The sequence below is a fragment of the Suricata suricatta genome, chromosome 9 (assembly GCF_006229205.1).
Source record: "Suricata suricatta isolate VVHF042 chromosome 9, meerkat_22Aug2017_6uvM2_HiC, whole genome shotgun sequence".
Lineage (NCBI taxonomy): Eukaryota > Metazoa > Chordata > Mammalia > Carnivora > Herpestidae > Suricata > Suricata suricatta.
The window spans coordinates 121,287,001-121,292,591 of record NC_043708.1 but is presented as its reverse complement, the minus strand read 5'-3'; positions in this window follow the sequence as shown (position 1 = coordinate 121,292,591).

The window sequence follows — 5,591 nt, the reverse complement described above, 5'->3', positions numbered from 1 at the left end:
CCTGTTTCTTGGATCCTGTGTCTTCCATCTTGGTTTTTTTCTTTGTTTTGGAAGTGCTTCCCCAAGAAGCATTGAAAATGTTGCAGAATTTTAGTTCTTAGTCGCCTGAAAAATTCATTTGTTAGTCCTAATATTTTTTTAAAAATTGTTTCACTGGATATAGAATGTAATGTTCAAAATATTTTCCACCAAACCTTTGAAGGCCTCACTCCCTTGTCTTCTAGAACCCACTCTCTTGGAGGAGATCTGGTGTTTATTTCTTTATGGGTAGTCCGTCTTTATTTATTTTTCTCCCAGGATTCTTTTAGCATGTTTTTATTCTTGGTACTCTGAAATTTCTTAATAGAGACTGTGTCTGGGTGTGGACATTTTATTATTGGTCCAGAATAGCACCTGCTAGGCCTTTTCAATCTGAAGACGTCTACTCCTTGTCTTTAAGAAAGTATTTCTATTATATCTGAGATATTTCCTTTTTCTCAGTTTTCTCTGCTTGCTCTGAACTGCAACTGTTACAGTCAAATGTTGGACATCTTGGACTGATTTGCTACTTCTTTTTTTTCTCCCTCATGTTTTTTGGTTTCTTATTTTTGTCCTATAATCTGGGAAACTTCCCAATTTTATTGAAAGTTTTATTTAAAGAATCATATTCTTAATTTCTAAGATTTCTTCTTTATTATGTAATTAGTTTTTCCACAGCATCCAGTTTTCATTTTACAGATTCAATAACTTCTCATATCTCTCAGAGGATATTAGAATTTTTAGGAATTATCTTCTGATCCCTCAGTTATTTATTTTTCCTATGGGGTTGGTTGTTTTGCTTGCTAATGTTAATATTTCTCTTTCACGCTGCTGGTCTTCTTATGTGTCTGGTGATCCTTGATCCTTCTTTTATCTTTGAGAGTGAAGCTCCAGGCTGATAGTTCTGGGTGTCTGGTGTGTGATTCCCTTGGATTGTAGTTGGTCTGTTGCCCATGAGGCAGGGGACAGGGAGCTTTGTACAAGTAGACAGGGCTTGTGGACCAGAAGGGATGAGCAGTTGGGTAGGTGGCTGGTATGTACTAAATAAAGAAGGCCTTATTCTAGACCAGTGGTTCTCCATTTTTTAAAAAATCCTAATACCCAGACCACATGTGGAATCCATTACATTAGAATCTCTGGGTGGATGGGACCCAGGCATCAGCATTTTAAAAAGTTTTCCCAGTGGGCGCCTGACTCGGTGGATTAAGCGTCTGACTTGGGTTCAGATGATGATCTCACATTTCGTGAGTTCAAGCCCCACATCTGCACTGTCAGCACAGAGGCTGCTTGGGATTCTCTCTCTCTCTCCCCCCCGCCCCTCCCCCACTCATGCTTTCTTTTTCTTTCTTAAAATTAATTAGTTAATTAATTTTTTAAAAAAGTTTTCCCAGGATTAAAACAGACAAACCAAAGAGAAACAAGAGTAGAGCTTCTACTCGGATCAGTGACTCTCAACTCAGTCTCCTGGAGGGTTGTTAAAACAGGAATAGATGTGCCCCCACGGAAAGAGTTTCTGATTCAGAAGGTCTGATGTGGGCCTGAGAATTTGCATTTCTAATTAGTTCTCAGGTGAGCCAGATGCTGCTCATGGAGGAACATATTTCGAGAAGGACAACTTTATGGCTAATCAGTCTGCACTGGAAATCTAATTCTTGGAAAGTATGTTCAATTTGTCTAAAAAAGAGCCCTTTTCTGGCCTGAGATCATAATTGCTCTGCACTCTGAGGAGAGGGGAGGCCGGTTGACTTAGCAGCTTCATAAACAGATTTCCAATTAGTCCTGCCCTTTCCAGCACTTCTCACTCTCACCCTCCCAAGCCTGCCAGCTCCCAGTCTGTGCCCCTGTGGGGTTCAGGGAGGGACGGGGCGCCCACCCGCCCCCAGCCTCCATCTGACAATCTTCTGTGCTGAGGGCTCTGCCTTTCCTTCTCCTCTGTCCAGAACCCATCCCTTGGCTTTCAGGCCCACAGAATCATATGTTCAAATCTTCTGACTGTTAATGACCCTGCCTCCAGGCCAGCCTGCACGGAAACCCGCTCATCCTCTCCCACCAACCCCCTGTGCTCACCGGATGCCTTCCGGCTCCCCCAAATGAGGCTGCTTTCCAGCTCGCAGGCCGGGCCAGGCTGTGGCTGTAGCATATATGCGGCTGGCTTCCGGTGCCCAGGCCCCCCCGCTTCACCGACAGTCTGGGGCGAGGTCCTATCAGCATTGGAGGTAGGTAGCACCGTTCTCTCGCCGAGCGGCCACACAGCTCATAGCCCGGGATTCCCACGCAGGACACCTGTGCTCCTGGGACGAGGCTCCGCCCCCAGGAAGAGGCCGGGAAGCAGGTTTTGACCCAGCTGCGCCAAGGGGGAACTGCAACTTTGCGACCACGACCCCTTCTCCCGGTTAACGAAATGGTATTTGTTTAAAAAGGTATGTATTAAAAAAAAAAAAAAAAGAAAAGAAAAAAAAAACATCTTTTTTTTGGAAATTAAAGTGAATTGAAGTTCATTTTATTCTGAGAGCTTCCCCATAGTTCTTGAGATAAACTAAAGTGAATTTAAATTAGTTTAGCTTTGAGAAGATCTCAGTAGCTTTTGGGATATGCATAATTGTCTTGAGGGAACTCACAAAATTAGGTTAGAAATCTCTGGCCCAAACTGGAGAAAGATAATTCCCCGTCTTCCATTTTCCCGTCTTCTATTTGAGACCTTCCTGAGGCTCCTTGCTGGGAGAGCAGACCTCAGCTAGGGGGCTGGATGCACCAGGCCTGCCCCTTCCTCTGGGCAAAGGGAGGTCATTGGCTTTCCTGCCCCCCCAAATTTTTTAAAGCTTAATTATTTATTTTGAGAAGGAGTAGGCTCCCTGCTGTCAGCGAAGAGCCTGACACAGGGCTCTATCTCACAAACCCGGAGATCATGACCTGAGTTGAAATCAAGTCCGGACGCTTAACCAACTGAGCCATCCAGGGGCTTTCCTGCCCATCTCTATAGAAAGCATCAATGGTGTGTTCATCGTGCACCCTCCACCATTGAATGTGGAATCAAGAAACTTGTTACCTCGTGCCCCCCACCCCTGCCCCTATAATGCCAGTTTAGGGCTGTATCCACAGAAGTTGTCATGACTGAGTCCAGGTACAGTTGTGGTTTTAAGGAGAGAGACTGTTCCAAAGTTGGGGGTTATGACCCAGTGCCACACAGAGACAGAAACACCTCACTCGGTCCCTACTCCCACTTCCCACGGGCCCCCCTGTGTTCTGTGCCTGCTCACCCACCCAAGGTCAGTCCACCTCACCCGGTCTCCTCGTGGGGAGGCATCCAAGCTTCTCCAGCTGTGGGGCCAAGATCACACAGCCCTGTGTGCTCCATCGACCATCTGAGCTCTTAATCCTCTTTCCTGAGCTTCGTAATCAGCCTGTGGAAGAACACTGACATGTGACACACAAACCCTTGCAGGAATGAAGAGGACAAACAGTGAGAACGTCGTACAAGTACCCTGAGTGCACAGTGATGGTGTTTCCGTAACCCGCTTGGGCACACAAGCACAGGAGCACGCACACGTGCCCACACCGCACACAGGCACGCCCAGATGTGAGAGAGTGCAGAGGGCTGAGCCCTGGCTGTTCCCATCTGCCAAGTCCCTGACAGATGTCAACACTGAAGGGCCTCCTGCTCACAGGGCGTGCCCACACAACCTCCCAGCAGAATGCCCTAGAACCAACCATGTCCCTCAGTGTTCCTAGAGGTGGTAGATCAGCCGCACACATTTTGTACCCCTATTCACTGAAAGAGAGAAACACGGAGAGGGAGACAGCACACGCAGAGTGAAGAAAAAAGAGAAGTGTCTGACATTTCACATGACTCCGTAGCCAGGGAGGCAAGAGCCGTTTTGGAGCCCTTGGAGCCAGTCACTCAGGGATAGAGCGGCAATTACTGAAATATTTAAAGCAGACGCCCCATGAGCTGAGCGGCTGTGGAGGCGGTTCTTTGTTAATATTTAACCCAGGCTGGGCCGTCACTGGGAACACAACTGTTTATAGGAGAGATTAACAAACATCCCAGATTGCTCAAAGCTGGAAAGGAGACTGTAGGGGACCAGCAGCTGCTGGTGTTGCTAGATCAGAGCAACTCTAGAGGTTGGGCCCAGTCCGCCTCGAGGCTGCAGGGGTGGGGAGGCCCGTGATCGTCCCTGGGGTGCGGTGAAAACTATAAACACGCATCATGGGGCTGGCTGCCGTGCTCCAGAATTGTGGTTTGCAGGAAACCCAGCCCTGCAGCTGGGCCTGGGAGGTGGCTCCAGGCTAGCCGGCCAGCCCCTCGCTTGGGCAGCTGCACCCTCCAGCCCCTGGCGAGGTTGTGTCCGTGGCCCGATGCGCTGTCCCAGAAGGACCCCTTGCAGACACCACGTGATAGCCAGGAGCAGGTGCTCACAAGTGGAGAGGTTCAACTGGTGGGAAGAATCCTGAGCTCGCCTGCACATCCTCCAGCTCATACTTGAGCTTCAGGGACACCAGGTCAGACTGTTTCTCAGGATGACAACTCGCCTATTATCAGGGAGTCTTTTCATGACAGCTTCCACCTTCCATGTGCCAGGCCTTCATGAACCCCGTAGCTCTTTACTTAATCTGGATGAATCATCCACTTACCTCAAGCCTTATTCCGCTTGGACTTATTTTCCCATCGTTTGATCATTCCTAACACCCTCCCATACTGGATCCCCTAAACATGGGTCACCCTTGGGTTCAATTGGACGTGAAATTCCAGTTCAAGATCAAGGAATGCTGCCATCTTGAATTCTGATGCTGGTCTGCAAGGTCCCATGGCAGAGACCATTTGTAAGTGTAACAAACACATTCCCTGTTTCATCATCCAGGGCATCGATTGTGAAGTTGCCCAACCATAGACCCTCAACCCTGCATACCTCCTGGCACGTCACTGCTCATCCTGCCCAAACCACAGTTGACCTTAACCCACAGACAACTCTCCAAACAATTGTTTACACACCTGGCCATTTATTATAAAGAATGAAATGCCAAACAATGTCCCACTCTGACAAATCTGGACAAGAGTTGGGGCCCTGCAAATTAATCCTTGTTAAAATAACTTTTAGATTATTAGAGCTAATGTTTAGGTCAATACTTGGCCCGAGGTTCTCACAGCAAAAATGTGTTTTTATATTCTGAGGATTATTGGCACAAGGCTATTTAAGGTATTGGAAGAATCTTTTAAGTGTTCACAGTCTATTTCTTTTTTTTTTAATGAGAGAGACATCATGTGAGTGAGAGAGAGGGCAGATGGAGACAGTGAGAGAGAGAGAGAGAGAGAGAGAGAGAGAGAGAGAGAGAATCTTAAGCAGGCTCCTTTCAACCAACTGAGTCACCCAGGTGCCCCCACAGCCTACTTGTAGAAACTAGAAATCTGTAGGAACACTTGAAGGGGATGAAACAAATCAAAACAATACTAACACAGCCAGTAATTATTCTATCTCGGCAAAAGACAGGCCCACGGAGTCTAGAAACATCTATGGTCAAGGAGTGGTCTCAGTCATTCTTGAGGTTGATTTTTATTTTATGGTTGTCTGACATCA